The sequence below is a fragment of the Balaenoptera physalus genome (assembly GCF_965194825.1).
Source record: "Balaenoptera physalus genome assembly, chromosome: 4".
Classification (NCBI taxonomy): Eukaryota; Metazoa; Chordata; class Mammalia; order Artiodactyla; family Balaenopteridae; genus Balaenoptera; species Balaenoptera physalus.
Window position 1 is genome coordinate 111,224,511 of NC_138891.1, and position 23,706 is coordinate 111,248,216.

Below are 23,706 nucleotides of genomic sequence, written 5' to 3' on the forward strand. Positions count from 1 at the left end.
AGATGCTCCTCTGCTTACAAAGTCACAGGATTATTGCTAAATTCCAGTGCTGTGTAATACAGGATGAAAATAATCAACTCAGCCAGAATCAACCATTTATAGATGGGCACCCGTGGCATTACAATACACTGATCCTACTTACCGCAAGTCCTAGATAAACTCACAGGGCAGCCAAGTTTATTTTGGCTCACTCCCACTTCAGTCCCCATCAGCATCCCCTCTCATTATGGCTTCTTTGCATATCGTGGATCTTCTTCAAACAGAGGCTTAGAGTCTATTAGTTTTCAATGCATTCCTTCTCTGTTACAAAGGAAAAGGCAGACTTATGTGTTGCTTCTTCATTTGGAAGCTGCCAATTTCTTCAAATAATTTCAGTAGTGGAATTTTAAGTATATTTTACACAAGGATCCCTTAACATTCCTCTTTTTCTGAGAGCTACATGTAAGGCAGTTTCTGACTATATTGATATTTCTCATGTGGAAATAAGTAGAAGATTTGGTTGTCTATCTACTCCAAGACTGTACAGGCAAATTATAACTTCAACATTGAGTATGCCTACTTTCTTTTCCCTTGTTTACCCACAAAATTAAGAATGAGGAAGAAAAGGTTGCAGGAGAAGTTTCCAGGACAAGGCCACCCATGTACAGCACAGTGTATGAATGTCTGGGCTCTGGAGTACTCACTCTCCCACCAGCAGACCATAATAACTGCAGATGTCTCAGGTATTCCCGGAGCTCACTGGTTCTTCAAATTTTAGCTAACCTCCAAATCACCTGAGGGCTTGTTTAAAAACAGATTGCTGGGTCCCACCCCCAGAGTTCTTTAATTACTTAGGTGAGGATGGATATTTGTATTCCTAACATATCTCCAGTTGAGTTAATGCCACCTCTCAAGGGACCACATCATAGCTCAATAATCTCACCCCCCTAAACATCTCATTTCCCATTCTCCCTGACCGTTTCATTTAGCATACTCTGAGGATCACACAGAAATGACATGTACTGTATGAGGTTCAGAAGTAACAGTATATACCTAAGAACAAACCCTGTGTTCATGTTTTCATACAATTCTCTGAGTGAAGTGTCCCAATTTTGTTACTGGATTCAACGAAAAGCATAGAACTTGAAAGTCAGTTCAGGACTTCCAGTTCTAGATATCTCATCTGATATGGGGTAGATGTACTTCTGTCTATTGTTCCTACTCAGAAATACTAAACCTCTGGATACTTCATATAAAACAAACATAAAACTATAAGGAGAGGAAAGAGGCAGACCAGCTGGGGATCTTGGGACCTGAGGAATAACATGGCAGTGAATTCACTGGGTTTTCTTTAGGCCTTGTATATCCCATACTGGATGCTAGAGAAGCAGCAACCCAGAAATGCCTGTAGGTGCAGATCAAAAACGTCCCTACAAAAGCGTGCTCTCTCTAGACAAAGGACTAGGCAAGGGCAGCACAGCAGGAAAACTTTTAAACAATAACTGATCCACTCCAGTCAAACACCATGGAAAAAAATGCAGGGAGATGGGGGAAACGGGGTGATGTTGGTCAAGGGTACAAACTTTCAATTATAAGTAAGTTCTGGGCATCTAACATGGAGTATTGTGACTATTATTAACAATACTGTACTGTATACTTGAAACTTGCTAAAAGGTAAGCCTTAAATATTCTCGCCACACACATATACAAAAAAAAAAAAGGTAGCTATGTGAGGTGATGGATGTGCTAACTAACCTTATTATGTTAGTCATTTCATAATACATACATATATAGAATCATCACAACAAACCTAATGTTATTTGTCAATATCTTACTAAAACTGAAAAAAAAAAAGAAAAGAAAAAACTGTGGCCTCATTCCCACTCTGATCAACACAGGCCAAGTGGTGAGCCTAAACTTACACCCTTACCTGGTGGCAATGAAGTGCCCATCCCTGCCAGGGTGGTGTTAGAGCTGGGACTTACATGCTGGCCTGGAGATGAAAAACCTCCTCACTTTGTGGTGCCAGGGGAGCCCACATGGGATCTGGGACTCTCACTCCCAACCAGTTGTGATGAGCTGATCCCTCCTTCTCCCCACCAACGTGGTATCAGAGGAGGCCTCATGGGAAGCCTGGATTTTTCTCACTTTCCAGCAGTAACAAGCCTCTCCCACCACGCCACGGTGTCCATGCAGTAACAAGGAGACCCTCCCCCTCCCAGCCCTGGAGGGATCAGCATGGGTCTCTTAAGAAGCCTGTCATTAGCCCCTCTCAGCAGTAAGCAGGCACTCCCCTTCCCCTGCCCCTGCCGATGATCAGCAGAGGAGTACCTAGGCTTGTACTCCCAATTGGCAATAATGAAGTGGCCTTGTGTCCCCCTTCGCCCACCCACATGGTATCACAAGGAGGGCTGCTCAAATATAAGATTTAAACATGACCTAGCATCTCATAACATAATACACAAAATGTCAAAGATACAATTTAAAAAAATCAGTCATCATTTTTGATCGATAATTGGTCCTACACTTGGTCAATAGAAAACCAGAGACCAATGTTCTGTTAAAAATTCCAACAAGAGACTTTCTATCCTCTGTTCCAAATCTTACAGGGATTAGCTTTCTAAATACAGTTAAGATCGTCCTTCTGAGCCACCTCACCCCTTACAGAGTTCAGTGAAATGTTTATTATTTTGCAGCCCAAAAGGTCTAAAATGATGTGATGGTTTTTTTGCTTTTAATAAAGAGTGTGTGGTGTATTGGAAAGGTTTTAGAGTCAGTTGGAAAGATCCAATTTCAAATCCCTGTTCTTCTACTTACCAGGAATGTGATCTTGATTAAATTTACTAACCTGTCTAAGCTCTTAGTTTCTTTGCCTTTAAAATGTAGTATTAGCCATAGTAGTAGTAGTAGTAGTTGTTGTTATAGTAGTAACTGTAGGAGCGTGGCAGTCATATAATAGTTGTATTAATAGAAGTAGTAGTATGTGCTAGTCACCTTACCCATATTATCTCATTTAATACCTTGAACAATCCCTCGTGAGGTAGATATTGTAAACTTCATTTTAAAAGCAAAGAAACTGGGGGTATTTAGTCTAAGTTAAGTAATTTAGTCAAGATCACACAGTTCATAAATGTCATGACTGGAATTCAAAACCATGACTGTTAACTTCAAAGTCCATATTTCATCAAGTACACCATGTAGCCCCTCAGAGAACTAAAAGTAATATTGTCTGTAAAAGAATTTTGTGCAAACATAGCAGATACTCAATTGATGTTAGTTCCCTCCCCACCACTTTTAAGTAATATATGTATATATACGCACACACACACATATATACACATATATGTGTAGCTTCATGTCAGTGACCTTATAAAAAAATCTTCCAGCTTATTTGTAAAATTTAATGCTTTAATGCTTTTAGTCCTCATATCAGATAAACCCAATGATATAATTTCCCAGTAATATAAAGATTATAAAATTTTAATATATTTACATTTCCAGGTTATTACTTTCTTTAGAAATTTTATCAAGTACCTTATGAAGGCACTTGACTAGGTTAATAACAATAAGAAGAAACTCAAGGGTCAGTTACTATTCTGTGTACCTAGAGCCTTAAGATATTCTTGTTTCCAAAGCACAATATGATAGAAAAATGTTATCATCAACATTTTCAATAAATTCATCCAAAAATAAATAAATAAAACTCTCATTCAATTGTCTTTTTTTTTTTTAACATGCAAAGGCAACCGATAAGGAAGACATGAAATCAAGAAATAGAGCTCCAACAACAGGAGTCAAGTGAAGGGAATTTCCAAGATCACAGCTGCATAGCAGGCCTAGAAAATTAGGAGTCAACACTGGAGCAATAAGATAAGAATCTGTTCTGGAGGGCAACTGCTGGAAGAAGCAAAACGTAGTGCAAAAATAATCTGATATATTTGATCATGCAGAAACTGTACTGAAGGCTGTTGGAGGTTGTGAGAAGAACGTTTTCTGGTCCACAGAAAACTAGACAAATGAGAACAATAAGGGAACTATTGACTCAAAAAAAAATTATTCAGAAAAGCAAACAGTTATGCTCCTTGGCTCTACAGTGAATAGTATCTATTCAGAATAATATAAAAACTAAATATAACTTTAACTTCAAACTGGGACATGCTGATATTGGAAGAATAAAGGGGAAACAGAGAGCAAGCCTGAAGAGAGCTAACTCCTCATCTGCCATGATTAAGAAGTCAATGGAGGAGGCCTAAACTACATAAATCAAGAATTAGCAATATTATTATATTGTTTAGAATATGAACACAGACACACAGAAGAAATGGTTAAAAAGAGTTGCAAGGCAGAGAATAAGGGAGGGCAAAGCAGAGAAGTCTGCTTTGTTAGAAATGATTTTAATACCATTTTTGTTTATTAACTGGGTATGTATTACTTTAAATTTTTAAAAATAATAAAACTACAAAACAGTATATATGGTATTAATTTTACTTACATGAATTTTATAAAATTTAATGTAATATATTAAGGCTTTAGTATCGGGAGTTGTAAAGCCAGAGGTAACTTTTTGCCCTTACTTCAACATAGTGTATCAAACGAGGTAAGAAAAGAATGTGATCAAGTTTAATATTTCCCAGTGCTCCAGGGAACTGTTCATAGCCCTGTAAACACTCCTCTAGATACAAACCTTCCTTTGCATATTTACAGAGAAAATTGTTCGGGGCGTAATGAGTTGAAAGTCTGAGGAAAATTAAGGTGCACCTTGATGTTAGGTCTTCTTTGCTTTATTTCCTATTTACTTGTTTTTTCTCTTTCTTTTCTTTTTGGGTTCTGGCTTTTCATTTCAAAAAATCTCACTGCATTGTCTGGGCTATCTACATCAATATAGAATTCTGTTCTGTTTTGTTTTCAGACCATGCTATATTTCTCCACCAGGGAAATCTACACTTGAAATGGTGCTATGAAGAAACGAGAACATCAGGGAGAAAATGTGCAAAGGTAGGAGAGCAGTGATCAAGGAGCACAGTTAGGAGATGGAAATGAAGAGACAGGGAACAGCAATCACTTCACCTCAGGCTACAGTCAGCAACTAAGAGAGTAATGGAAGACAGAGAGGAAAAGCACTAGAGATTTATCATGAATACAACGGATCAGAGAAATCCTGGGAGACAGCAGGCAAGTTTTTTTCTGTCTCTTTAAACATTTTACTTAATTAAAGAAATAAAACCTCCTCACAAGAGATTTTTAAAGATCCTTTTCTTTCTGATCCCCAATAATTTCAGGAATCCTAAATTGTCAGAACAAACATACCACGATTTCAAAAACAGCTACCCCACAACCTACCCAAAAAAGAAGCCCTGGTAGGGAAGTAAATTTCAGCCTTTAGTTATGGCTATTCTGGCTTTTCCAGGCTTATTTCTTCCTCAGACAAATTCCATTCCCCCAGAAGCTGTTCTATCAAGAGCTTCTCAACCATGCTATTAATGTGAAAATGAAAAATCTGCTTTATAGAGGCAGCATTCATGGGAAGAAGCATGCTGGCTCAGTGAGCTTATAAGACTCTTGATTACCTGGAATTCCTGAAGCTTTTGCAGTTGTTAATGTACCTCTTGCAAAATAATGAGATTTCAACCTTCTCCAAACAGAGTGGCTTTGTTTTTCCTCAAACTCTTGTACACATTTTACATTTCTAATTCTAATTTCCTCTGGCCTTCTACCCAGCAATCACTACTTGCATTCTACCTGCCCTTTGCTTTTAATCTAGAAACCAAAATAACAATAATTATTCTATCAGATAACAGGTGATGTTTCCAAATATATAGTAGAGGAGGAATGCTTTTCTTTTATTATTCTGAGTCAAAATAATATGTTGGTTAATTCAAAGTAGGAAATTTTACACTTTAACTTTTTAAATTATCAAATAATTATTAAAAGAAGTATGTGGGTTAGGAGGATCTTTACTTTAAGGTAGCGGAAATTTGCCAGAGTAGCTTGCCTTGATTTCAGAAAAGAGAAAGTTTTTACTGATTACTAGTATTTGTAGTTTTCATATCGTATCACTATAGGCTTAACTTTCCTTCAACATATTGGAGAAAAAATTATCCCAATAGACAAAAGTTCAGTCTTAACATCTGAAATCTCTTTGCCAAGGCATAGCATTTTCTTTGAATTTCTATGTTTTGTGCTCCTTAAAATTTTCACATTTCTTTCTGTGATTTATCAGGAAGTTTGCTATTTCTCTAGTAGATATCATGAATCCCAGAAGCACATACTCCTATACAAATGAAACGCTTCCTCACCTTGAGCATGTAGTTAAAAGAAGTTTATAGCAAAGCAGCTCAGAGTCTGGTGTTGTAACATTCATAAGTGTTTAGGTTTGGAAAAACAACCAAAAAGAGTGACTTTTTTGTACCAGACACTGTCTTTACTCCAATTCCTCCATTTCCCTCTGCTGATTACCATTGTGCTACTAACAATTTAAATATGGGATGATTTTAGAATGAGAAATATGTCAAACCCCTTAAACATGCACCACAGGAATTTTTAATACAGAAAATGAATCTGAATTTATGAGCAAAAAAATCATCAAACCTAATTGATAACCTGAAAAATACTGGAGAAAACAGTAGATCAGTGTGGATATCTAATCACAAAAATATCCTACTTTTTTTTTTATTGGATTTTGTAGAATCTGATACCTGTTAAGTCTCAAGATACAGCAGTAATAAAATACACATGATTATTATATTCAAATCTTTAGAATGTTAAAATTTACACTTCTGATTCTATTGTTGGGCGGGTAACAAAATTTAATTGATGTTTTGTACACAAAATGATGCTCTAACTTTCTATCATAGTGAGAGAGCACATTTCAGCACAGGTTAATTTTCTAGATAACTGAAGATTATCCATAACATTGGCATAACATTGTTAAATTATTTTCCTATAGGTGCTATAAATTTACAATCACAACACCGATATACAATAATATCTTTCCATTTTTCCTCTGTGATAACCTTATTTCACTGTTCTCCATTTCTGAAGATTAAGGAAATTTCAATCTTGCAAATTCAAGAGCAGACAAAATTGCTTCCCATTTCAGTCTCTTCGAGACCACTATGCAGTCAATACAGTATTTCCTACCTCCCTCTTCACCTTCCCTTCTCCCTGGATGGCTCTGGCTCCAGGGAAGGTTGACATAACAGCATGGCACAAAGGACAATCGGGGGTGGAGGGGGCAGAGTAATGGAGGAGTGCTGCCATAAATCTGGTCCTCTCCATCCTCTATGGCCTCTGCTTCATGTGCCTTATCCCTATTTATCTACTGAGGATGTCTGAGGTCCTGCCATGGCCTTCACTTTTCAGGTGCATTCATTCTGCATCCTTTTCATTCCAAATACATTCACTTCAATAGTCACGGTTGTTTTCCCTGCACACTGCTGAGGCGTATAATACCAAGCCATGTAACATTACTCTCAGGCCCACAGTCAGGGCTACTTTACCTCTCAGGCACCATCTGGAGTGTGGGGTTTCTCCACAACGCTTGCTGTTTTCTTACATACAGAAATTCAGCACACCTAACTGCAATAGTACCTTCTCCAAATTTCCCTCTCAATTCTCCTGGTCAGGGTTTTAACCTCCTTGGGAGCTCTCACAGCATCCTGGAGTTCTCCTCGCTCTGATTTATGCTACAACCAGACCTGAGTCTTCCACACTGTGGCTCTTGATTTTTTAAGCCAAGCTTTTAGAAATAAAAGTGCTTACTTTTTATCAAATATAGCAATTAAAAATGGCAGAGGGGGTGGCTTTCAAGTTCACAGTCTCTGCTGGAGTATTTTAAAAATCAGTCTTCAAATTTAAAACAGAAAAATGACTTTTTCTGTCCTAGACTATATCTGTCCTCCCCCTTAGACCAGCGGTCCCCAACATTTTTGGCACCAGGAACCGCTTTTGAGGAAGACAATTTTTCCACGGACGGGGCGGGGTCACGGGGATGGTTCAGGCACTAATGTGATCAGTGGAGAGCAATGGTGAGCAGCAGATGAAGCTACGCTCACTTGCCCGCCACTCACCTCCTGCTGTGCTGCCCAGTCCTTAACAGGCCTGGGGGTTGGGGACCCCTGCCTTAGACAATGACTATCCTTGTTCCAGTGAAGAGTTGCAATGCACGTATTACAATAATGATGATGGTGATGGTGATGATGATAATGATGATGTAAGAAAGAAAAAAAATCTGCTAAAAATCTCCCAGTATTATCCCATGATAACTACCAGTTTTAAATAACAAGCTCTCTTAGTATAACACCTCCCTGCTTTTTAAGATAAAATCATTTAGCCTTCTATCTATGACCCAGGGTCAGTTCTAGTTATCTCCTTAAAAATGCGTATTATGTGATTCTGATGTCTTGCTTTAAGTCCTTCCTCTACCATGTATTAATTTGGCAAATGACTTAGACTCATATGTAAATTGGTTATAACAGCAACTCTATCACATACAATAGTTGTCAGGGATTAGTAAAAATAATTCAAATAAAGTGCCTAGCACAGGGCCTCCACAGAAATGCTCAATAATTGTTAGCTATTGTTGTTTTAAAATTATCAACTATGCAGAAAATTTCTTCAAGGCTTACTGAATGTAGGCTCCTGTTCTGTAGAGAGCCACATGGGTTTGCTGTTTGAGTTCTCTTCTAGTCAGGATTGGTTGCTACTCTGCTTTTTTTCAGACTAGGAGATGAGGCAGAAGAAGCAGAGACTAACCAAGTAAGAATGAGGGCCTTGGATTTTAAGCTATTAGTATAAAAATATAATAGTCTCTAGAGGGCAGTTTGGATACCAGAGTAAGGACCAGGTAATGCCTCTATTTTGTTTATCATAATTTTTTTGGATTATTTTTGATTTTTAAAAAAATATTTTATTAAAACTCTATCTTGATGACTGAGTGTTTTGGTACCACCTAAAACTTTGTGCCCAAGGTAAAATCATCTCAATCTAATCCCAACCCTGTTGGGTATTTCAGAAGAACAATGGGTAGGGCTTCCCTGGTGGCACAGTGGTTAAGAATCTGCCTGCCAAGGCAGGGGACACGGGTTCGAGCCCTGGTCCGGGAAGATCCCACATGTCGTGGAGCAACTAAGCCCATGTACCACAACTACTGATCCTGTGTTCTACAGCCTGCAAGCCACAACTACTGAGCCCGTTTGCCACAACTACTGAAGCCCACACACCTAGAGCCCGTGCTCTGCAACAAGAGAAGCCACTGCAATGAGAAGCCCGCACACCGCAGCGAAGAGCAGCCCCCGCTCACCACAACTAGAGAAAGCCCGCGTGCAGCAACGAAGACTCAACGCAGCCAAAAATAAATTTAAAAAAAAAAAAAAAAGAACCATGGGTAGAATTAGAGTAGGTAGGAAAAGGAGCTTATGTTTACATGACACATCAGGATAAGAGTTGCAAACTCAAATATCTTCGTGGCCAAAAAGTTGATGTAAGTGATTCTAGTAGGTTTGGGGTAAGATGATAGTTTGTGATAAGGCCTATGATTAATGCAAACATTTGGAAATTTGAAGGCATTCAAATTCAGATTTTTAAAGACACCAGCCAGCCAAATTCTAAAAAAAGACCAAGGGCTGAAATTTTGTGACATTGACTTAAAAGATCAGTCTTGCACTCACCTCAAGTCAGAAGGAGCTAGGATAGAATTTCTACAGTTTGACTTCTGCAGTTGGATTTTGCCACTATTGGAATAGTGCTAAATCCTCCAGAGTGCTGAGGTTGGAAATAAATATTTGCATTATTTCCATTTCATGTCACTGTGTGTCTTCCATGTGATCTTAAGAGAGGTTGCCAGATCTGTACTTTTTATTAATGTCTTCTCTCTATCCACTTTCTATTCAGCATATCATATTAGAGACGAAAAAACAAAAGTTAAGCGAGCAGTTAGATTTGTTTTTAAATTAAAAATGTGGCTTTAAGTGAAGCCCTAAAAATTTCTTCTATAGGTAAAATTGAACACATTTTCAATCAAGGATGATTTACCATCTACCTTGAGAGATAGGGTGCCATATTAAAAAGAGTGCGAATAGCTTTGGAGTGAGCTATACCTAGGTTCAGATCCCAACTCTGTTGCTAATTAATTGTGTAAATTCCAACAGGTAATTTTAGCTCCACTCCTATATTCCTCAACTGAAAACCAGGCTTAAAAATTCCCATCTCATTGGGTTATTATAAAAAACAAATATCATAACACAAATAAATAAAATGCTTTGTACGCAACAGTTGTCAATAAAAGGTTTGCACATAGTAGTATATTTATTTAAAGGTATGTTTTACTTACTTTCTCACTTCTTGGTTATATTGCAGATTAGTATGTTTGCAAAATAATAACTGCTGAAAAGTTGATGGGCTGCTTTGTAATATAAGGAATATAAATGAGCCACTATATATGATTCTGTGTGTAAGAGGGAGACAATTAAAGGCAAATCTATTTTCAATGTCCTCAAATATCACTTTAAACAAATCATGTAGACAGAACAAAGTATGTTTAAAATATATCATTACTTTTCAGTTTTTACTTTGTCAGTATTATGTTTTTGGTCTTTCCCTTGAGAATAAATAAAATCTTTGTTTAATAAACCTAAATTCTCAAAGGAATTACATATTATATGTTGATTATTACACTCAACTTATAAGTGTATTAATAAGCCCTTTAAATCATAGAAAGATTTATAAACAAATATTCACTAAAAGAATCTAGAGTTCAAAGTACATTCAATTAGAATTCAGAAAAGAGATGAGTTTTTAAATGCAATTTTAAACTTGGAAAGGGAATCTATCAGGAGGTAATTGATTCCACCAAAGAGAAGTAATGATTGAAAATGTTCTGTCACTAGAGCATCCTCTGGAATATAAAAATGCATGGAAAAAGCAGTGAGTAGGTTACACATTTGAGAACACATTTGCAATATAAAGCTTTGCAGTGTATTCATTAGCAAACATCAGGAATCCCTAAAACAGTATGAGATTATTCAAATGTTTTTTTCTTAAGTAATATTCCAAGGAGAATAGTGGTGTGGCAAATAAATGTATAATCAATTAGAAGTGTCCTCAACTACATGAGCACACATTACTGCATGTCTTGTTATACCAGTGACATTCCAGCTCTGTGCAAGCACATTAGCTGATTTTACAAGGTACATGGCAATATGTTCACCTGTATGAAAAAATAAGATGGAGCACTAGGGGGGTTGGTAACAGGGGATTAAAACTTGTCTGTGCAATTGTAGATATCTATAGTGCAAGTCTTGTAAATTCGGAAAGAAAAAGAGCACTGACCTGACAGAAGCATATTTGTTCCTTAGATTTCTAAGGTCAAAGTGCATGATGATACCAGGATATATTATGGAAATCGGAAATAGTACTCACTAAAAAGAAAAGAAAACATTTGGCAAAAAATTTTAATTTGAAGGCAGGCTTATAGGTTCTGAAAAATTGGGATGCCTTGAAAGATTTGAGATTTCAAGGGTTATTTTATGAGGGCTTTTCCAAATGCCCTTTTTTGTTACCTAACTTTGTAATGATCTTCCAATTAATGGTGTTTCTCTCTTAGGCTGCAGTTTTGCCTTTGCTCTAATCAATCCCTAGTGTAAGCACTCTAGTTATAATGTTAAAAAATGTTATAAATGTTAAAATATAAAAGGGCTTCTTCCTTTATTAACCTATAGTTCCTCCTCACCCCCAGCCCTTAGCCAAACCAATCCTCTTGCCTCATCTCCTTTGGCCTCCAAAGTCACTGCTCCCAATTCAAAAGACTTCATTAAATGTGATTTGGAATGCTGTACCAATGTCTTCTTTAAGGGAAAATATACTAAAGAAGTAGATATAAATAGATGTATAAAATCATACTGGAGAAGCTCAGAAGTGCTGCACTCAAGAAGAGCACGGCGATTGACAAGCAATTTAAGCTGGAGTGTGAAAGGATGCAGAAATAACAGGATTTGCATGAAAAATATTGAGATCATGAGAACATAAAATTTAAACGAAAAACTCATGTGCCTCATGATTTAATCATGAGGGCTGACATTACTGTTATAACTTTCAATATCCTTGGCTTTTGAAATAGTTCTATAATGAGGGTGGAGTATATATATCTATACAGAAAACCAGTGTTATTTTATCCAGTCAGCTCATTACTGTGAGAAACAGGGTTACATGAATCTTAAGTCTTAATCTGTATGTTGGGAAGCCCAAACATTAGATATGGCTGAGCCTTTATTTTCAGTCAGGGATTCAAAGCAAAAGGGAAAAACTAAGGCAGGGTGTGAAAAATTCATTATTTAATCAATTTTGATTAACCAACCCACAGAAAGCAGAAAGAAGTTCATATTGATGTTAATATCTCTGCTTTTATCGTATGAAAAATTTTAACAATTGGCCAAAAGCAAGGCTCAAGATAAGGTCTATAGAAGTCATTTAAAGGGCTCCATATTGACCTGGTAAGTTTCATTCCCATGAACCAGGGAGCAGACATAAAGTAGGTCTTATTTTCCTTTCTTTTTTATTTTTTATGGCATAATAGGTGATCTGAAAATCTAGTTGCACTTGTTATCTCAGAGGAGAAATGCAGTTCCGACTTCTGTTTATGCTTTCATATCATACTGTATTGCTGTGAACCTGGATGGCACTTCCAGCGGGACGCCATGTTTAGCCCATGAATGAGAAGACTGTCACAATCAAAAGTGCTTCAGGCACAAACAGATTTGAAACAATCTTCCCACTGACTGGAAGAGAAAAGGCTGGTTCTGAAGATCATTAAAGGTTCTATTGATGTGGTTTCGGGGGGCACACATTTAGATTTTCAAATGCGTTTTACATTTGGAACAGTTTTACTCGCATTAAAGCTCAGTTGCTTTCTCTGAGAACTCTCCTTCTTGTCATCATTTGCAGAAGCTTTCACAGAAAACTCACTGTTCCAACTGGGAAGGAGGTAGGAGAGGTGGGGAACGCAAAGCAGGTGATTGAACTAGCTCTCTTGACTCAGAGATGCCAGGATCACCTGCTTGGCAACATTCTGCAGTGAGAAGCACAGAGATGAAAGGGGCCACTGCAGTGTCCCAGAAAAAAAGGGAAAAAATCTTTTTGGCATTTAAATGTGCTAGCACTCTCTGATTTAAAAAGTAAAAAGTCTTTCTATCAACTTAAATTAGATAGAAAGTAATTAGGCAGCCAAGTTGCCATGTCATTTCTGTGTGTGTGTGCTTATGTATATGTGTGTATTCCTTTGTCATGGTGACATTTTGTTGACCATTCCACTGTAAGGACATCTTGTTATGCAACATTTCATTGTAGGAATATTCCTCCATGCAGCATCTTACCGTTGACATTTTGTCATCAACATTGCCAGAGACATTTCATCATGCAATACTCCACCATTGATATTTCATCAAAACAGCAGGCTATAGTGGTAATAGCTCAGTGCTGACAGTTAGTATACTACACCCCTTAATTACATTATTACACATGCAATTAAGTTTTCCAGTTCCTGATATAAAACTCTCCCTGTTAAAGGAGGGAAGACACATTTTACATCCCCCTGCCCTGAATTTTTTAAAACTATTGTGAGTTGCATTAAGCTAAAATATTGTATATAAATGTATATGTCCTCAAAATGTCTTCTAAGGCCATTTTAAAAGAATCTTGATAGAGAGGGTGGGAAAACTAGTGCCCATGGGCCAAATTCACTCTGCCAATTATTTTTGTTAAAAAAAAAAGTTTTATTGGCACACCGCCATGCACGTTTTACATGTTGGCTATAGCTGCTTCTGCAGAGTTGACGAATTACAGTACAGACCTTCTAACACAAAAAGCCTAAAATATTTACTATCTGGCCCTTTACAGAAAGGGCCAACCTCTGTCCTAGAAGATGCTTATTTTAAATGTGGGTCATGGGGTTGGCCACCATGATTTGGACCCTTGGAGCACACGTGTGAAGTGCCAGGGGCTCCTGGTATGCAGGAAGAAACCAAAGACTTAGGGAGCCCAGGCTTGCACAGTTGGGGGGCCCAATGATCCATGGTCTACCCTGAGCACAGGTTGGGCCTTGAGGTTGAGGGGCTGGGATGCCACTGCCTGCCTGGGGACTGTGGTGGGCATGGGTGGAGGAGAAGGAGGTGTGACTCGTGTTTATTTCTGAGGATACTCTCATTTCGGGTTCCTGACATCAGGGTCTTCTCCTTTTATTTCTTCTCCCTGTGGCTGCTCCTCCACAGCACTGTTTGCCAGCATAGATTCTTCTGCATGGATGTTAAAATTTGAAGTGTGTCATAGCTCAACTGTGAGCCGTTTTCTTTTATTGCTATACTTTTAAAATAATAATAATAATAATAATAATAATAATAATAATAATAATAACAACCACCACTACCTCTGGGCAATCTAATCCATTTCTAAGGCTTTAATGTAATGAACAACTTTATGCTTATAAATGCCAGATTTTACCTCCATCCAGAATTATATATACAACTGCCTAGTTGATTTTCTGACTGACCTAGATACCTCCAGGACATTACATATTAAAATGACTCAACATTAAAAGAAATAATATAAACTTTAAAGATGAAAATAAATGTAACCCATGTTACAGAATCAGAATATCTGTTACTAGAATTTGGTAATCTTCACTTTAACAACTATTTGATTTCTAACAGAGCACATACAGTTACAAATGGGAAGGAGTTACAACTGGAAAAGGTGGAAAACACAAAATTCTTCAAATTCTCTACCCTTTGTCTTCACAAAAAAATAAATACTTTGAAGAATTTACATAGCTTACCGGATTCAGTCTCATGCTCAACTGTCTTCTATCTCTTTCACAAAAGAAAGTAGGAGTAAGTGATACATTCATTCATTACCTGACCAATTAATTTGTCCTATAGCCTTAACAAAGTTCCCATCTAAACAATATGTAAACAACAGTTTAGTCCATTATAGCTTTGAAAAAAATCTTTATTAATCTTTGAATTTGAAAATTATGACATATTCCTATAAAAATTCAAAAAAACTGATGAAAATAATTATTGAAAACCTCCCTTTGCCCAAGTCACCATTTCTATTTCCTAGCGGTTACAACAATTAGTTCTTCAGTGCTTATTCTTTCAGAATTCTCTTTCTTTTCATCTCCAAGGAATTTCTATGAGTATTTCATAGGGGAAGGTCTTCCTCCACTTTCCATATTTACATTTTCCCCAAATGCTAGATGAATTGCATTATCAAGATTTATTCGGTAGACCTTTATTCAAGGTTGACTCTGAGCTAACTTCTGATGGTCCACAACTGGTGGCCCAGGAAGGAATGGCTGTGAGCTGGGCTGGAAATCAGGGAAATTGTGATACACATATTTTTTCCACAATTTCTCATTTTGCTACTTCCTTTTTGTTTCATATTCTTTTATCCTCCTGGCATTTATTCACTTAAACCCTGAAGATTTTCTGCTTCCCCAAGTACATTTCTTTTCTTATCTTCTCTTTTCCATTTATCTGCATTCTCTTCCTTTTGATTTGATTGGTTTTGTGTCTATAGATGACCCATATATTTTCCCCTTAGCACTGCCATCCCATCTAAAAGTCTTTTTCCATGACTATTTCAGTAAATAGACACTACTGTGCCTCCTCTTCTGTGAACTTTTTCTGGAAAGGTGTTTGCTGCCATAGACATTTATGGTGACTTTAGTAACTTATCGCAAAGCAAAACACACGCCATCATTGTTTTGTCTACTTTTCATTTCATTCTACCTCTTGATATAAAGGATATTAACATAGTCATCCTTTCCATCTATGTCAAGTTTAATAAATCACAGACTACTTTCTATAATTTGGTGCTTATAATGTTACATTTCTCTTTCAGAGCCTATGCCTTTCTTTTCCATGTTATCATCTACTTTACTTTGCCTTTCTCCATTTGAATAATTATTTCTATCCTTTCCCACCAGGTAATGAAACTTTTAAACCCAGACATTATATTACTCTGCTCACCTACTTTTTAAATACAAAATATTTACCTGTGAAATAAATCTGCTTTGGTGAAACCTAGTTCTTTGTCAACTGACAAATATTAGCTTTCTACTGTCAATTCACCTTCTGGAGTCAATATTTTATAAAATAGATGTAAAGAGAAATATGCTTCAGAAACTGTTTAAATTGTTTCTGTTCTGCTCTCAAAAACTTCTCTGTTCATATATTTTCTTTCTTCCCCTTTCCTCCTATAATGTAGGTTAAAAATTGTCACCAGTGTCCCCTATTATAATATGCTACTTCTTCCTATTTTTTTCCAAATCCTGTGATCTGTAATTCCAGAGTGTTTTTTAAATGGACATTCTTCTCTTCTTTGTTGAAAACTGACAGAAGGATAGGAGGATTAGCAGTGAAACTGCCAGCAAAGGGTAAGAGGGGAAAATAAGAATAAAATAAGGAGCAAGAGGGTAGTTTAAGGGAAATAATGTATAAAACCATAAACCAAGAACATGAGAATATCATTAGTTTCTTGATAAAACCAAGGGTAGAGAGGCATGCCGACCAACTGAATGAATGGTATAGTGTAAACTTGCCAAGACTCACTATATGTGATTGCTACAGTCAATCAAAAGTTGAAAGTATGATCATTGTTATATTTATCTCCTTAATAAAATTGCACTTTGATTAAAAGAATACCATAAGAAATCTTCATAGCTCTCCCTAGCATATATTCTGTGGATGAGAATTATAGTGAAATTTATTTCTTATAACCTACATGTGTAAGATAAGGAAAAGGAGAGGAGGGCTCCCTCTCTGCTCTGTCATTTGCTTTCCCTCATCTTCCCAACTTGAGTGCAAGTGATCCATTGTGCCTCAGCTATATTTGGTACAGTTCTCAATTATATAACTTCTTTGGCTACATTGTAACTGTTTATGTACTTGTCTGTCACTCCTACTAGACTGGGAGACTAATCAGGAATTGATGCTAATTTATCTTTTCACTCCCCCAGCAACTAGCTTTATTTTCTTAAGAAATGTTTAATATATGGGTGGGATGAATGAAGAGTGAGAGCAGATAACCAAGATGATTTTCTTTTGCTTTTGTTATTATATGATGGAATGATCAGAACAAAATTAATGTATCAAGTTCCACTATTTTTGTGATACTTATTCCAGATTTTTGTGTGACACGAAACCACAGAAACTGCTCAAAAGAATAGATAAGAGAATAGATCTCTTTAATCCATTAAAATTCCACAAAAAGGGAATAACTACTAGAACTAGAGCTCTGATTCACTAAAATAATAGTAACAATAATAATAAATAGCTACAATGCATTGAATGTTTACCATATGCCACATGCCATTCTAAGCCACCTATGAAGCAGGTTATATTTTTCCAATTTTACCAAAAAGGAAACTGAGGCAACAAGTGGTTAAGTAATTGCCCAAGAACACAAGTAGCCAATGAAGTTACTAAATGATGAGCCAGCATTCCCATTATCAGATGAGATCAGAATATTCTCATAACACTATGTTTCTTGACATTTATCACACTTTGTAATTATACATTTAGTTTTTGAATATGTGACTAAGGCGTGCCTTTCCTGTTACACTCTACACCTCATCAAAGTAGAGCTCTGTCTGATTTTGCTCATCTAACACATGGTAGGCACTCAATATTTCTTGAATGAATGACAATGCTAGCTGCTACTCAGAGCCCAGCACTCCATCAATGCAGTATAAGATGAGTAAATTGTTCTGAAATTCTATCTTTCTAAATACTCACTGAACATGAGGAATTCTAGAAGTATTACTAGGAGGAGGTTTGAAACTTAGAAGACATACACCAGACTACCTGTCTGCATGGTATCAACAGCATGGAGAGCCTCAAACATGAGCACCTTGGGCCTGACTGAGACACGTCACTTTCCTCAAATCATGTAGAAGGATACTGCAATTTCCTCAGCCTTTTTTTTTTCTTATATTATCTGAAAGACATCATCTTTTTATACTAGCCTATTTTCTCCTGAAGTCCCAGTGAATCTCATCTCCTTCTCTCCTTCAGCAGGAGACATCCCTGTACATATTCAGAAACTGAAAGCTTCTCAGCACCAGTGCCCAGCCAGTTAAAATAAGTGTCTTCCCTTCACAGCTAATGAGCCTCTTTGTACAGAAAAGGTGATTGTCCTCATGTCATATATTTAAAATTTTGCTTATCTTCTTTTACCTCCGGTGGATCCTGGAATCATTATCTGGCTGTTTCCTGACCAGCCGAGATTCTTCTCTGCTCATCCCACCTTCCCTCATTTCTGCATGTGATATTGCATTCTTGTAACCCATGTGCCCCACTTCAGCTGCCTTTTACTCTCCCCAGGACTATCAACATCACAGCACTTGTCAATTAAGTGACTATGACTTCCTTCATCAACTTTTCCATTCTTTAGGAGAATTGAATCCAAAAAAAACATGTACTGAATACTTATCTGCATAGGTAAGCACTTTGGGGAATTCATAGATGAATAATACTCTTAGGCTCCACCTCAGGGAGTTTAACAGTCTTTGGGGAAAATCAAACACAAACCATAATAAAAGAATGAATCCTACTCTACAATGGACATAAAGTGTTATGAAAGATTAATCCAGCCATAAAATGGCTTCACAGAGGAGGTGGCTGAGTTAAGACTTAAAGGATACATAGGATTTTGACAAAAAGAAATGAGGAAGGAGGAAGAACAATCCAGATAGAGGGAACACAACCAGCAAAGGCAGAGTGGTCATTGAGTCCATCACACATTCAGAGACTAGTGGGTTGATGAAGGTAGCAATAGAACCAGGATCATGGACCAGGTTGGGAAGACTGTTTAGGGCCTTAATTATCTTAGTAAGAAGTTTGGACTTTGTAGACAATGAGGAGGCATCAAAATTTTTTGAGCAGAGATATGTCATGATTAAGACCCCTAATATACCTAATATACCTCTCTTAGTTTGTAGTTAATAAAACCAAGGCACAGAAAATTAATGTGAGTCAGGACTGGAAATATGTGACAGCTGTCTTCTGCTCCAGTACTCTTTCCATTCCATGTTTCTAATGACATAAAAGTCAACTTCTTAGGAGAAATTAGTTGACAGCCAATATAAGCAAAACCTAGACACAGAATAAAGGATCTGGGGAAAAAACACCTAAGTATGGGGACACCTAAGTATGGACAAGGGCAAGGGAAATTAGACAGACAAAATAACTCTATTTAAAGTGTCACACTGGGACACTTAAAAACCTGCCTATCAAAAACTGTGTGCCACAACTTTGCCTAACGGCTCCTAGAAAGTCTTTTTTTTTTACACCTGACTCTGCCTCAGGTAATATAAGACCATTTGTCTAGTAATATGGGGAATAATTATTTAATAACCTTCTTAATTTAACCCTTCAAATACAATATTAAATACCCTCTTATTTAAGATGATATCACCATAATTAATTTATCTTGTCTTACAAGACACAAAATTTTGCTTCTCTTCTCTATTTCCTCCTCTATTTTCAACTTGTTTGATCAAATGGAAAGACCAGGCTGGGAGACGTAGCTGTAACAGAGCCTCATACATACTGAGAAGAAAGGGTTTACTTCTTCATTTCTCTTTGTCTTACTAAAAGTCATGCAGCATGCTAGAAAATTTTTCTTATTTAGTGTGTTATTTATGTGTTCTTAATCTTTTGTACAATAAGTTCTTTTTCTTTTGACTATATTTATACCTTCATTATAATACCTTGTTCTGTGTCACTTTCATTTCCCTTCATCTTTTGCCTTATCTCTTAATTTTGCATTTACTATTAATTCCTACGCATATCACAGTGAAAATAATTGACACTAAACCTCATGCTGGAGTCCTCTGCCCACCACCAACCATAACATCTCCCAAACACAAATTGGGTAGCAATTCACCTACTTTGTACTCTCTTTAACAGGAAAGAAAAAGCGGGGGAGGGGGGATGGGCGGGGGGGGTATGTTGATGCATTTAAAAAATGAAATTTTCCACATATTTATAATAGGAATTCTCATGCAGTCAAGCCAAGATTACACTTATACAGAATGGCTTAATCATCATTAAAACTGGTAAAACTGGGTGAGAGAGCTACAGTTCCTAGCTTCCTCTCTATCTCTACTCCTGCCTTAGATGATTTCATTAAGACACAGGACATAATTATGATCTTTAATCTATTATCTCCCTAATTTCTACCTCCAGCCCTTACCCCTCCCCCTAATTCCCAACTATATAACCAATTTCCTACTCACCATTCCTGTTAAGATGCCTTATAGGCCTCAAAACTAATCTAAAATTTCCATTTAGCTGTGTAATCCTGGTGAGTTTCCTAAACATTCTGAGTCTTGGTTTTCTTATCTACACACTGGGGAGGGTGCTATCTACTTCAAAGGGTTGATGTTAGTATGAAATGAGTTCATGATCATAAAACAGCTAGTACTGTATAGGAAATTAGCACATAATAGATACTCAGTGGCTCTTTCTTTTTTTTTGAGTTTGATAGTTTTGTATTTTACATTCTAATATCAACTTTACAAAGAGGTAATTTACATCATAAAATGCACCCATTTTAAGTGTATATTTTGGTGAGTTTTATAAATTTATACTGTGTTTTACCAACACTTAAGATGCAAACAATTTCCAGTTTCCTTGTGCCCATTCCTCTGTGTCCAGCCCCAGGCAGTCATCATTCCCTGATTCCAGCCCCAGGAAATAACTAACCTGTTTTCTATCACTATAGTTTACAGTTGGTATTTTCCAGAATCTGATATAAATGGAATCATGAGATAAGACTCTTTTTTTTTTTTTAGGGCTGGATACTCAGTGACTCTTAATGTCTTTTTTCCTTCTTATTCTCTCTCATTCCTTCCGTACACTCCCAGATCACGTTTCCCTTGTCCCTACCTTATGGAGCTATCTTATTTCCTGGTTCCCTCATTCACAAGGAGCTGTACAACCACCTCAGTGTCCCAGATAATAATGATGCCAACCGTCCTCCCACTTCCTCACCCATCAAATCCCACCAGCAGTTATGTGCAAAACAAGCAAAGTAGATAGATAGCAATGGTTTTTTTAAGAGCTGTTTTTTCTATTATATTTGTCATTGCTTTTGTATTCTTTTGAATAAAAATATATTTTGCTGTATATATAACACTGATGGTTATAACTATGCTTGAAATTTCAGCACTTTCCAGTTATAGCTGAACAAAACTGTAGAACATTAAGTTTCTACTTTGAAAGCCACATATGTTAATTACTGTAACTGCCTAATCTACATATTCCAGTACATTACTTGGCTAATCCATGACTAGGCTTTCCTACATTACTCTAAGAAATTAAGAATTGGCTATTCTTAAATAAATGTCAAAATTATATTTGAATAAATACAATTATTTATCCTAAACATAAATGCATCCTTGCCAAACACAGAGATAATGAGCACTAATGACAAACTCTAGCATTGTAACAAAGCAGCTTAAAACCTTTTTAGGGTGTCTTTTCAAAAAAACCACTCTCTCACTAAAATGTGAGGAGAGTTCTACCAACCAAAAAAAAAAAAAAAGAACTCTTTAGACAAGTGGAAATGTTGTCTGCAGCTATGCTTGCCAAGTGAAGAAAAGATAATGCCCAAGACATGCATATCCAAGCTTGTTGGGTAAAGAATAGATTTCAAATGTGTTTCCAAAAACATTCATTACAAAACAGTCAGGTTTACCTTTCTGAATTGTTAGTTCCTAAGTCATATAAAAAGTTCATATTCTGAAGATTTTCCAGCTTGCTGTGAGCAAAATACTGTGTGTCAATTCACATTTGACACACTAAAATACTTTTTAAAATATTCTGAATTGGCCTTTTAAAAACAATTCAGGCATTCAACTTTATGTATTTACCTCTATTCCTACTTAAATATGAACATGTGGAAAAGAAGTTCACCAGGAGATAGATAATATGCAGCAATTTGAAGCAAGGAAACATGACATCTTGTCTGGTTGACAGAAAACCAAATAATAGACAGCTCACAATAGCAAAAACTGATGCTAGAACTGTTTCAGAGGATTATGTCCTGAATGCATAAGTAACCCTTTGAATCAATTTCTGAGACTAGATGCAGCAACCTAAGCTTGTGCTTCACATCCATCAGAGACTGGGAGGAAAAATAATCATTTTTATACTCTTTCATGAGCCATAATCTCCATAATGGATATATGGCAGTACTGGCCTCTAAGAGATAAAATGTCTTCTAGACTTGCTTTAAGCATTCTGATCTTGTACTGTTTTTAGCCCCACGGTTTGCTTCACTAAGAATGGAATATCCGCAATGCTCTTTCATGAGAAGTCAGCATGTGTTTATTTCCTAGCCCGGCTGGATGCTTTATCCTACATACCCACATAAGGCAATGCAACTAAAGAATGGCAAGGGGAATCTCAAAATTAGTGTGCATATATTCTAATGGTACAAAAATTTAAATTCAGAGAATATTTGAACATAATAGAATTCATTCATTCATTCCATAGATATTATTAAGGGGCATCTATGTTCTGGGTCCTGAGTCTTCAGAAATAAATAAGACTCACTTTCTTTTCCTACAGCAAAGATTTATCCAGTGGGAGCGTTATCTAAAAAGATGGTTCAGCACATTCCATGTTAGGTGGTTTACTCTCAGAAAATATTTCTTTATCATCTAGCAATAATGTGCTAATCTTCCCAACTTGCAGTAATCTTCCTCCTCATTATTTTTATCTGTCCTAATATTACCCTTTGGAGGAAACAATATGAAGTTTATTTCTTCTACCTTGAAACCCTTTCAAGTATTTGAAAATTACTACTGTGCCATGACTATACATTTTAAAATTTTGGTTCTGTTTTTTATTTTAAGGTTGAAACTTAAAATAATTTGCAGTGGTGTTTTGAAGTGCTTTTCAGACCCTTTACTACCCAGATTGCACCTCTGGATTCTTCTGATTTATCAGTGTACTTCTTTAGGGTTATTCAGAAATGAAAGCAGTGTTCCAGGTGTGTCCCAGTCCAACAGTAGAGCCATTATCCTGAATTTGGTTTCCACAGTTACTTTTTTAATGTGACATAATAGAACATTAGCTTTTGAATGGTTTTATGATATTTGGACTCCCACCATGTCCTTGACTAATGAAAATTCTTGCAAACGAGAACATGGTTAAATCTCTTGTTGAGGATGTCAGCAAAACAGCAGCAAAGGAATTTCTAGTGCTGTCCCCGCCCCCAGAACATCAATTTGAACAAACATCTGTGCACAAAAAAAATACCTAAAAATTATCTTCAAAAGAGCTAGAATTCCAGGTGACAGATTACAGCACTGAAGTGCAGCATGGAAATAAAAAAGACACTTTGAGGAGGGTAGAAAAGGTAGAATCACATTACCCCCATCACCCTCTCCCCAGGCCGGGCAGCCCAACACAGAGAGAGACACCTTCCCTGTGGGAGAAGGAGAGTAAAATGAGTGCCCAGTTTCACAATGGACCCCAGTGCCAGCAGGCCCCAGCACCAGGCCAACTCCTGTAGCCCTAGGTAGCTGCTCATGGGTGTCTACAAACCCAGACCCCCAGCTAAGCCCAATGCCTGCTGGCTACAATGACCCCAGTTGGTTTCCATGGTCCCAGGCTCCCAGCAGGCTCCTGTGAATCTAGGCCCCCTGCTCATTTTGGCACC

At 37.0% G+C, this 23,706-nt stretch overlaps 1 long non-coding RNA gene across 6 annotated transcripts in view; it reads right to left on the minus strand.

Moving 5' to 3' along the window:
• The window catches only part of LOC309660134, a 242,950-nt gene that overhangs the window by 36,901 nt on the left and 182,343 nt on the right, over positions 1-23,706 (minus strand). The window contains exon 6 of one of the 6 annotated variants that reach the window (XR_014263182.1): positions 143-300. The exons of the other annotated variants lie outside the window; for them this stretch is intronic. This is a non-coding gene — a long non-coding RNA (uncharacterized lncRNA). The remainder of the gene's footprint in view (positions 1-142; positions 301-23,706) is intronic. 6 annotated transcript variants of the gene reach the window in all.